General features: G+C 38.0%; 1 pseudogene; it reads right to left on the bottom strand.

The window, feature by feature from the left end:
* Positions 1–2,819: 2,819 nt before the first annotated feature.
* LOC113740975 (C2 and GRAM domain-containing protein At5g50170-like) lies at positions 2,820–11,201 on the bottom strand (annotated as a pseudogene).
* Positions 11,202–12,817: the final 1,616 nt, after the last annotated feature.

Below are 12,817 nucleotides of genomic sequence, written 5' to 3'. Positions count from 1 at the left end.
AGGAAAAAATAGGACACTGGATTTAAAAGATACATCAAGGAGTAAAATGCTCGATTTGCTGGCATAAGAAAGTTGTTCAGCGTGTTTGATTAGTGAACGCATTCTAATGCCAGACACAACCTAGGTTACTGACTTGCCTTCAACTTGACCAGCATACAGTAGAAGCCATCTTATTTGAGCTATTATGCACTCTTTCAAGGGTGGCTGCTTCTAGGCAAACCTCCTGGCTATCTGACTCTGCACCCGTGCCTCCTTTATCACTAAGCAGTCATTTAGGGGCCTTAGCTGGTGATCCGAGCTATTTCCCTCTCGACGACAAAGCTTATCCCCCATCGTCTTACTGGCCGACCTTGACCGCTATTATTTTGAGGTCATATCTAGTATTCAGAGTTTGCTTTGAACTCATTTTCTTTCAATAACATCCGTTAAAACTGGCATATGCTGCATCACCAAATAAAGGAAATCTGAAGGAGAGATAATAACTTGGACATCAACAGAAAAGAAAGAGATAAAAGAACATTAACTTTGACATTAGTAAGTCATTCAATTTCTTTATAGGCCAAATGCATTCTCAACAGCAAGTCATTCAATTTCTAGAACCCCTTTATGTGACCTTCATCTCCTAAACTCTTCAATACTATCTCAATAAAAAATCAGCAAAATATTCTTTTGCATGCTGAATTGAAAGTCTTTATTTCGACTGAGTCAATCAATTAAAACACCAAGAAATGCTTCAGAGATGCTTACGAAGTTAATGTTCAGACATGCTTACGAAGTTAATGTTCAGATATGCTTACAAAGTTAATGTTATCAGGAAGATTAAAATGAAATGGAAACCCCCATTCAGAAACTGAACCTCTGTATTCTGCAAGACAAATTCTCGTGGTTATTTGCACTCTTTAGTCAGGCATATCTTGACATTCAGGAAGTCAGGCAAGATATTCACCTAATCTAGAGCAGCTCAAACTTGGTTCAAGGATGCACCTTGATACTACTTTTGAGCTGATTGAATATCCAAAAACAGGAGAAATTAAGTAAAACAGATGCTTCTATAATTCAACCTGAAATATAAAAAAAAAAGTGCGAAAACATCTGGTAGAATGACTTCTACACGAAGATGAATCTGCAAATGGACATGGTCCCATCAATCCAAGATAGAAAAACAACTTTTAGCTTTCTTTTCGTCTTTTGGGGCAAAGCATTGAGAGATAGCAATCACCTTGATAACTTGAAGTGGCTACAAAAAGAATCTAATTGTCCTCCAATGAAACAGCAATTAAAATATTCACCTGACTGAGAGCCAAAATGCTAAGTAGGCATTTCGCTGTTAAAATACTTTTGGTTCAATGAATTTAGCTGAAATGCAGTAGATCTACTTTAATTTGTCTATGTGTTTGGATCTACCATAACTTAAATCAATACGATATCCAAGCTTTTCTGAAGAAGTGTATGAGATAACTATGTAGTCATCTATACATATAATGCCTAATATTTGATGACTACTCCAGATAAAAGCAAGGTCACATGAATCAATAGACTTGAAAGTTTTACCTCATCGAGCATCAAAATTTAACTTTTATCCTCCTGGTTGTTGCTTTCCATCCCAGCCAGAGCAACTGGGTGAAACAAGGTTCTCAGAAAAGTTCATTATTTTATTTGGAAGTGCATCCAGCATGCCAGCAACCACCATATCCCTCGAAGTTTCCTTCTTCAAATTATGCAAAATCAATTTCAGGCTATCCTTTAGCAAAACAACCCCCTGATTCCCGAATTGACAATTAGGTACAAATGAATATGTATCTTGAGGTATGGCAACACGATATTTAGTCCAAGATTCCGGCATTCCATACTCTTTCAGCACCCAAACGTCAGTGTGATGATAGTTACCCCAAAATGCATGGCAAACCATTCCAAGACATCCTCCAAGAACAACTAGTATGTTATAACGAAATTCACAGTTACAACGGGATTCACAGCTAAGGCTGATCCTCACCACCCCCCCTTCCCAAAACACCGTCTCTGCATTGTGTTCCCAACTTAGAGGCTCTGGAGTTTTGCACTTCTTAAACACTTGAGTGCTAGGTTCAACATCCGCCATCTTCTAATCTCTGAGCATGAGTTTCCTCTTTATCTTAGCATCCTGGTCACTAATTTTCCCAGTAATGTCCTTCAATAGCTGCCTCCCTCTAGATTGAATTTCCCTCCTCTCCTATTTTCCCCCTCTGGTTTCTTGATAGGGTCTCCTACATTGCCACTGATCATGATATCAATCTGCATCTCTACAGGCACTGATCATGACTTTACTGTTTACGTGTCAGGTACTCGGGAGCCTGGCCTCTCAGTTTGCCCTCCTATTGTTAAGCAAGAGGTTCAGAAATCAGTGAGTGAGGTTGATCCACTTTGATAGATTCTGTGTCTGTCCCTTGGGTGACTCGCTTATCTATCTTCCGCAGCAGCCCCATTTCAAGTTCACTACTCCATGCAGCTACCTCAGCTTGAAGATTATGTTCAGAACATTTTCCTAAGGCTTCTTTGTTGAGCTGGTTTCTGAAGAAGGTTATCAGTTGGATCTGCCAAGAGAGAGGTTGCGAAATAATATTGTAACTTAGACACTTTCAAGGACCAGTTATGGCATTGGGGGAGCAGTTTTGTTGCCACATATTGAGGAACTTGTTTCTTGTTGCAAACATTTTTTTATTACTTTCCAGCTTCAAGTACTATTGGAACAACTTACAAAGTTTAACAATGATTAACATATATAATCTTGCCACAGGGCTGATATACATATACAAATTCAACAGAATCTCATGACACTCTATGAACTTTTATCTAATAAATCTTATTAAGCAAAAAGAACAAAATTTTAATATAAGCACCTGCGATGGATTATATGGTTTTAAGCACAAAGAATGAGATACATACATTCACAGGAAGTTCCACACTTAAAACCTTGGCCAATCTAGCATCTTGGACAATCAAATAGGATCGAAGTCTTCAAGCAAACTAAGCTTCTAATCTCTGTCCTGCTGTTCCTCTGCAATCTGTGCTCTCTGATCAGGACCTAATTTTCTCTTTGTCCACACAACCATTACTGTCCTGTTAGCGTTCACTCAATTTTGATCACTGGATCTGGTTCGTAACAAAGAAAGATCAAAACAATCCACTATGAAAATTCACAAGAGCACATGCACTGCCTATACCTGCTGGCAACGTTGAAGGAAATGAATGAATGAAAATAGAAATGCAGCCTGCCTTCTAGCATCATTACCACGACGCATAGACAAGATTATGACAAGTGAAGGACTTTCTACTGTTCCTAGTGATGGGAAAAGCTCATGAATATGTTCAATGTTCTCCCATGGAATGAAAAGGAATGAAAAACTAGGTTTTATGCCCAAACAAGTTGGCATAGAATCCAACAATTCTCGCTGATAGAAAGAGCTGTCCCTGGACCAAGTATTGGTCTTGCTCAGAATAGAGGTAGAGACAGGCAAAAACTGAGAAAATGTAGAGTGAGATGGCCTGCCGCAATGGAAATAAGAGAAGAAGAAAAAATACAGCTATTTAACATTTAGGATCTCCATCAGGATTTTTCACCACCATTTCCTCAACAATGAATATTTACGACCTCCATCATGGCTAACATGGATCAGAAACCACAGAACCATCAAAGCCAAAACTTCTACATTTTATTGGGAGCAGTCCAATAAAGTAAAAATAAAAGCTAATTCTAAAACTGCAAGACATCATTATAGACATCACTTTTATCAATTAGAAAATTTACATCCACTAATCCATAAAGTATAATGTTAGATGCATTTGCATTTCCTTTTGTGTCTTGTCAAACTAAAAATGGCGAGGAGATTAAGATAAATATTTCAGAAATCAACCAGACGTCCACCAATAAAACTTTGTCTCCTGTATAAATATTTATTAGTTCTCCGTCCTACTAATGGTAATGAAAGAAAAAAAAAAAATTTGATGAAAGCAATATAAACAAGATCCTTGCAACCTTACCTGCAATGGCATCTTTCTCTTAAGGGAGCGTGAAAAATCACTAATGAGATACTCTTTAGGTGGCAATCCAAAAATCTTTTGGAATGCTGAATTTCTGTGTGGTGATTGGAGGTTTAACTGCCACAGACAGATCATGTAGACAACTGTCAAAGATATTATCTCCTATGATTATGGGAGATATTATCTTCCATAATTATCTCCCATGATTATGAGAGATATTACCTCCCATGATTATGGGATTTTATTGCTTATGATCAATCAAGTTTGAATAGATAGGATATGAGTTGATTATGTAATCCCTAAAATCATGGTTCTATTACCTTAAGTGGTGGCAGAACTATGATAGGGTTGTCCTATAAATGCTTACCTTGTAAGCATATTTTAGGGTGTGGGAAAATAAAGAAAAGTAGAGTTTTTTGTTCATTTTCCTTTTCTTTTAAAATTTACATGGTATCAGAGCTCCGGCTCTGTACCAATTCCTGCCATGAACTACCGAGCAGCCATGACTGGATCGACTGCTCACACAAGAGAAGACTCATCCTCGTCTTCAGTAGTTATCCAAACTACAGATTACTCCGCTTCAAATTCTTCTTCCCTACAAATAACCGTTCATAAATTAAATGGTTCCAATTATCTGGAATGGGCTCAATCCGTAAAACTGGCTATCGATGGCAGAGGTAAACTCGGCCACCTTACTGGAGAAATTCAACAACCAGCTGCTGAAGATCCCAATTTGAAGAGATGGCATTCAGAGAACTCTCTAGTTATCGCTTGGTTGATAAACTCTATGGAACCAGCGATAGGAAAGCCACACTTATTTCTGCCCACAGCCAAGGATGTGTGGGACGCTGTCCGGGACATGTATTCCGATATAGAGAATTCGTCTCAAATTTTCAATCTCAAGACGAAATTGTGGAAATCAAGACAAGAAGATAGAGATGTTACAACCTATTACAATCAGATGGTAACTTTATGGCGGGAATTGGATCTTTGTTATGAGGATGAATGGGATTGCCGTGTAGACAGTGTTCGATACAAGAAACGGGAGGAGAACGACAGAGTCTATGTCTTCTTGGCCGAACTAAATCAAGAACTTGATGAGGTGCGAGGTCGTATTTTGGGCAGGAAGCCTCTCCCCTCCATTCGTGAAGTATTTTCTGAGGTCAGAAGAGAAGAATCAAGGCGTAAGGTGATGCTAAAGTCCAAGGCAGAGGATGAAGTTGAGACTTCATCATTGGTTTCGAAGGGGACAGATTTGGATGGAGATAAAAGAAGGAAGCCTTGGTGTGAACACTGTAAAAAGTCGTGGCACACAAAGGACACGTGCTGGAAATTACATGGGAAACCATCGAATTTCAAGAAGAAAAATGGAGGTGATAGCAAGGTATTGCAGACTGTGAATGAGGATTCTCAAAAGCAACAAACTGACTCTGAGACACCAGCCTTCACAAAGGAACAATTAAGCCAACTGTACAAACTCTTTAAGTCTCCACAATTTTCAGTCACTGAGACAAAAAGCTTCACTCCTTTTTGTTCTTTTGCTAAAAATGGTAATCGTTTTACTATTGCTCTTTCATGTAATACATCAAATGCATCTTGTCCACAGATTGTATGGGTTATTGATTCTGGAGCCACTGACCATATGACTAGTTTGTCACAATTATTTTCTACCTACAGTCCATGTGCAGGCAATAAAAGGGTCAAGGTTGCTGACGGATCATTATCCGTCATAGCTGGCATAGGTTCCGTTGTCATCTCTCCTACTATAACACTTCATAGAGTTCTTCATGTTCCAAAGTTATCATGCAATTTGCTGTCCATAAGTAAATTAACTAGGGATCTCAAGTGTCGGATTAATTTTTTCCCCTCTTTTTGTGAGTTTCAGGAACTGACCACGGGGAGGATGATTGGATGTGCTAGAGAAAATGGGGGACTTTACCTCCTTGAAGATGGATCAAATATGACAACACCAATCAAAAACACATGTTACGGGTCCGTCTCTATTACTAGTAATAAAGAGATTATGTTATGGCACTTTAGACTAGGACATCCTAGTTTTTATTACATGAAATACTTATTTCCAGATTTGTTTAAGAATAAAGATTCATCTTCCTTTCAATGTGAAATCTGCGAATTGGCTAAACATCATCGGTCTACATTTTCTATACATCCTTATCAACCCTCAAAACCGTTTTTTCTATTACATACTGATGTTTGGGGTCCCTCTAGAATTTCAACTTCATTTGGAAAAAAATGGTTTGTTACATTCATCGATGATCACACAAGAGTTTGTTGGGTGTATTTGTTAAGAGAGAAATCAGAGGATGCAAGTGTGTTTCAAAAATTCTACAGCATGGTTTTGACACAATTTCAAGAAAAAATCAAAATTGTTCGGAGTGACAATGGAAAAGAATATTTCAATAAAATTTTAGGAAGTTTTTTTCTTGAAAAAGGGATTGTGCATCAAAGCTCCTGCAATGATACCCCACAACAGAATGGGGTAGCTGAAAGAAAAAATAAACATCTTTTAGAAGTGGCGAGGGCATTACTTTTTTCAAGAAATGTTCCTAAATATCTATGGGGCGAAGCAATTTTAACTGCTACATATCTCATAAACAGAATGCCCTCAAGAACCTTGAATTTCCAAACTCCTCTGAATTTTTTCAAAACAATTTATCCCATGTCTCGATTAACATATGAAGTCTCATTAAAGGTGTTTGGGTGCATAGCCTTTGTTCACAATCATGAACAAGGTCGAAGCAAGTTAGACCCTCGAGCAAGGAAATGCATTTTTGTTGGATATGCACCCACGCAAAAGGGGTATAAATGCTTTGACCCCATTTCGAAAAAAATGTTTGTAACCATGGATGTAACATTTTTTGAAGATAAACCTTTCTTTAGAGATCCTCTTCAGGGGGGGGGGACTCGGCATGTAGAAGAACTTGTAGAAGATGATGATGTTTTTCGTATTGAAAATCAAATTCCTGATCAAAATTTTTCTGATTTTTTAGAAGAATCTACAGCACAATTTCCTCAACAAGAATCTTTTCAAGATAATAATCTTGAAAAATCAAATGACACTCTTCAATTTGCCCGTCAAAAGGATTTTGAAAAACGTGAAAAAATTGATCAGGGATTTGAAGAGGATCTCTTGTTTATAGTGCCAATAACAGAGTCGAATTCTCTTAGTGAAAGAGATGGGAATATAACTGAAAAAACCCTGAAAACCTATGTCAGGAAAAATCATCGAGGAAAAGATAAAGCTCCCCCTTCTCTTCACAACAAGGAATCCGAACCGAGGGCAGAATTTGATGTTTTTGAGTCATCAGATAAAGTTTCCTCTGATTCAAAGATTGCTGATTTGGATCTTCCTATTGCACTTCTAAAGGGAGCGCGTTCTTGTATCAAACACCCTATGACTAACTATGTCTCTTATGAAAAGTTATCCCCTACTTTCTTGACATTTACTTCACAACTTTCTTCTGTGGAAATTCCAAAGAATGTACAGGAAGCATTACAAGTTCCAGAGTGGAGAAAGGCTATTGAAGAAGAGATGTATGCTCTTGAGAAGAATCAAACATGGGAAGTAACAAACCTGCCACAAGGGAAAAAAACAGTAGGGTGTAAATGGGTCTTTACCATCAAGTATAATTCCGATGGGACATTGGAACGGTACAAAACTCGATTGGTGGCTAAAGGATTTACTCAAACCTACGGGATCGATTATCTTGAAACTTTTGCTCCAGTGGCAAAATTAAACACTATTAGGGTGCTTCTCTCAATAGCAGTAAACCTTGATTGGCCACTCCAACAACTTGATGTCAAAAATGCATTTTTAAATGGTGATCTGGAGGAAGAGGTGTGCATGGATTCTCCCCCTGGATTTGAAGGGAAGTTTCAGTCTAGAGTTTGAAAGCTAAAAAAATCGTTATATGGTCTCAAACAATCTCCTAGGGCCTGGTTTGAAAAATTTACTAGGTCGGTAAAGGATCAAGGCTATACCCAAGCTCAGAGTGATCACACCATGTTTGTTAAACACTCCAAGGACGGCAAGATAGCAGTACTCATTGTGTATGTGGATGATATCATCCTCACAGGAGATGACTTAATTGAGATGGAACGGCTGAAGAAAAGTCTTTTTTCTAGCTTTGAAATCAAAGATTTGGGAACACTACGATATTTCTTAGGGATGGAGGTAGCTCGGTCCAAGAAGGGCATGGTTGTGTCCCAACGCAAGTATGTTTTGGATCTTTTAAAGGAAACAGGGATGAGTGGATGTCGACCTGCAGACACTCCTATGGATCCGAATCACAAGTTAGCAGATATAAAAGATGGAACACCAGTTGATACTGCTCGATACCAAAAGTTAGTAGGCAAGCTAATTTACTTGGCTCACACTCGTCCTGATATAGCTTTTTCAGTGAGTGTTGTGAGCCAGTTTATGCATTCTCCATATGAAGAGCACCTTGATGCAGTATATCGAATTCTGAGGTACTTAAAAAGTACTCCAGGAAAGGGATTGTTCTTTAAAAGAGGAGATCGAAAGACCATTGAAGCTTATACAGATGCTGATTGGGTAGGATCAGTCATTGATAGAAGATCAACCTCGGGGTATTGTACCTTTGTATAGGGCAATTTGGTTACTTGGAGAAGTAAGAAACAAAGTGTTGTAGCTCGTAGTAGTGCAGAGGCAGAGTACCGAGCTATGGCTCATGGTGTGTGTGAGATGTTATGGCTGAAGAGAGTTTTAGAGGAGCTAAAAAGACCTATTGAACTACCAATGAGGCTCTATTGTGATAACCAGGCGGCAATTAGCATAGCTCATAATCCTGTGCAACATGATAGAACCAAACATATTGAGATTGACCGCCACTTCATAAAAAAGAAACTTGAAGGAGGAATTATCTGCATGCCATTCGTTCCATCAGCTCAGCAGATAGCTGACATTCTCACCAAAGGACTCCTCAGACCAAACTTTGAACTTCTTACAAGCAAGTTGGACATGATAAATATATATGCACCAACTTGAGGGGGGGTGTCGAAGATATTATCTCCTATGATTATGGGAGATATTATCTTCCATAATTATCTCCCATGATTATGAGAGATATTACCTCCCATGATTATGGGATTTTATTGCTTATGATCAATCAAGTTTGAATAGATAGGATATGAGTTGATTATGTAATCCCTAAAATCATGGTTCTATTACCTTAAGTGGTGGCAGAACTATGATAGGGTTGTCCTATAAATGCTTACCTTGTAAGCATATTTTAGGGTGTGGGAAAATAAAGAAAAGTAGAGTTTTTTGTTCATTTTCCTTTTCTTTTAAAATTTACAACAACATATAATTTCAAAAGGTCTAGAAGATGAAATCTGTGACACTATGAAACCTTATTACCTTCTTTCCTACTTGCTTTTCCATCTTGTTTAAATAGTCTCTTATTGTTTTAGCTCCATTAGTATTGTCCAAAAAATTCTCAGGTGCAACTTTGACTGAGAAGATTGAGCAAGTTTTGCATCTAGGAGAATCCATATGTCTGCTAATTCTGTAGACGTATGCTTCAAAAAATTAATTTCAGCATGGCCAAGAGAGGAAGCTTGATCAAATGGACCATCAAAATAAAAAACTTCCACATCCAGCACTGAAGGTGGTTCTTCTGAAACATCAAACTCATGTATTTCTGCACATTGTATCAGATGAAAGGTTGTCACAGTACCATGATTTGATTACTAGTTAGAGTACACAATAACGAGATTTAGTAGAGGATCAAACCATTCCACTGAGGATCGACAGTTTGCAGCTGCACAGAGTCTGTCCTTATTTTGCCATTACAGGTAAATAACACATAAGGATCTGGTAATTCAGTTGAATCTAAAGAAGCTAGATCCACACCCTCAATCAAAGCTATTATAAGCACCCAACCATCCCCTTGCATTTTGACTCCACGATTACTTCCTGTTAATCATGTGATTTTCAGTTAAACTACTAAACATGATATACATTTGATATAAAGTGATATGCTTTGTGAACTGTTACCTCATTTTAGCCTTGCTTGCACAAAAATGTGATACCATGTTATAAGCATTCTCAAGTTGGATGACTAAAATTGCAAAGTTAATAATTTGCCCCACACTATCAGGTAAATCAAGACCATCAAATTCTAAGCCTTGGAGCTAGAGCTCTCCACAAAGCCAGATGTGAAAACCAATATATAGAACCATGAATATGCCTAAACCATAGTACAATTCCAAAAAATATTCAGCTGCCAGTTCCCAATTTGACTGGTGCTCCTGCAAAGTTGCTATCGTATGCAATCTGATACATTTATAGGATTAATCACTTTGAGAATTTTAGCTAGCAAGTCAGATAATTGTTCAAAACTCTCCTTCCATCCTTGCCTGGCTCCTCCTTCAATCATGCCTTTCATCATAGTGTTTTGATGGAAGTTTATGGCCCAGGATACGACAAGATGAGCAGATTTTTCTGTACAAGATAGCTTCGGCCCTGGAGTTATCTTGTAAAGTAGATCAACCTTAAATGTATTTCCATATGGAACTTCAGGAGTATTAACATCTACAAAGACAATGAATTCTTTCCCATTGGCCTTTATATAAGTTTGCTCTTCAGTAGCTTTCACAGCCTTTACTAATTTTGTTACTGCTTTGGTGTACGTAATAACTCGCACTAAACATGATTTGTCTGCTGATTTCCATGTCCAAGGGCCCTCTTGAACATCTGTTGTTCCCTGCAATTCTGCAAGATCTCTCATTAATTGTGACTTAGGAGTAAACAGAAGCATGTTGAGATCTTCAGGTGGCATTGCATATGGTTGATCCAAAAGGTTGCCACCCTCTGGGTTCTTTGGTATGTCTTTTTCATCATTGCTTAACTTTAGCATTTTAATCAGCTCTTCAAAGCTACTGTTACTGTTCGGCTGAGCCAAGTTATCTTTTTTAACAGAAATGGTAGTTGACAGCTCAGAAGAATTGTCAGTCCCTGATGCTTCTTCATTTTTATTGAAAAGCCTCTGTAAGCGACCAGCAATAACCTTCACTAGATGTTTCCCTTCTAATATCTTCCTTGTCGGAGTACACCTAAAAACATCTTCAGATGAAACACATTTATCTCCATACTCATCGGTGTTTTCAGCTCTGCAACTTTGATGACATACAAGAGATGGTCACCGCATACTTGCACACCTCTCCTATACAGTGCCAGTATCAGAAGAAATTTACCTGCATTCATAAGGTAAAGTCAAATACAACTGTATAATTGGTGTATAAAATGTTATTATGTTCAATGGGAGAGGCAATTAAATCGACTCAATCTCCTTTTTACTGCCCATTAAGCATTCCTAAGCAAGACATTGCCAAATAATTCTATGAAAAAATTACTTCCCCTTATTTATCGGTACTGCTTAGAAGCATCAAATCTTTGAAAATCATTTAAACAGATATGACAGGAGACACTAGGAGAACTGCAATGAAGTTGCTATTGCAGGACATTTATCTGTAATATTAAGAAAACAAATATGTGTAAAGGAAACATTTCAAATAAACAGACTATTAAGCAGAACGCAGAAACAGCTAGAAAATGGAAAAGCAAACAAAAGGGTCATATGCATTTTAAATGGTTTTGCAGAATGTCTATGGGACCATGATACTCAGCTAATATAAGGATTACAAGCTCCTCTTATCTGATCACCATGCAGTCCATCCATTTCAAAATGACCATTGATCATAAAAGATCATTACTTCCAGCTCCAGGCAGAGAGAGAAAATATCACAGAGTTGAACCTACAACAAGGCCTATAATGTGCAACAGTATCCATATACTTGTATCACAACAACTGCTTTAGGGATTTTGCTACTCAAACTGCACACATTTGCTGAATTCCTGATATGAAAGGCTAAGAAGGCCAAGAGTCATCAACATCAGTTCTGTTTATGGAGATGATTCCTATCCAATCTAAAAGAACTTGGTGAGAGTTGGTTCAGAGCTTGAATAATGCTACTTCTGCTAAAAGGAACTTTGCACATGGTCTAGTACAGCTACAAGCTAGATGAAGGCAGAGAGCCAGTTCAATGCCTGCTGCAGCCTGCTCATATCAGGAGGTCTCAATGAACCTACCAGGTCATAAGATGGCAACACTGACCTTCAAGGAATGGACTGAATGGGACAGGAGTAGAGGAAAACTTAGATTCTGTATTAAGCACAAAGAAGTGCATTTTGCACCATCATATTCTCCAAAGAATCAACTAACTACAGCTAGAAAGCATATCACGTTTGGACCTCTTTTTTAAACATTCTGAAAAGCTGGGGAGCCTAGAAAAAATAAGCCCCCACGCTGTAGTTATTTGCGCAGACTGATAATATTGACTAACACTTTTTCTCAGCTATCTGCATTGAGCTCTCTTAATAACCACTCAACCTTTAGTATCACAAGGGCAATTGTAATTCTTAACTCTGTAATCTAACCTTTCCCAAACTCACTTGTTCCCTCGTACAAATCAAGAAAAAGAGAACTATATCAAGAAAAAGTACCTCCTTTAATCTCTTTTATACTGCAGCCAAACATGTTACTAGTCAACAAGGTAGCTCAACCAAACAAGAAGGAAAAAAAAAAGCCACCTTGCCTGAGTATTGCAGAAAATCTCACTTTAATATTTAAGATATACCCAATCTGTCATTGGGTATTCTGACTCTCGTCAAATTCATCACAAATAAACTTGAATACCCTATTATCGAATTTCATAAATCTGAGTACAGCTGGAAACAAACCATGCAGAATTGAGG

This window comes from Coffea arabica, chromosome 4e (genome assembly GCF_036785885.1).
Source record: "Coffea arabica cultivar ET-39 chromosome 4e, Coffea Arabica ET-39 HiFi, whole genome shotgun sequence".
Taxonomy (NCBI): Eukaryota; Viridiplantae; Streptophyta; class Magnoliopsida; order Gentianales; family Rubiaceae; genus Coffea; species Coffea arabica.
Note: the sequence above shows the minus strand (reverse complement) of the source record. Positions and strands in the feature narration are given on the sequence as shown.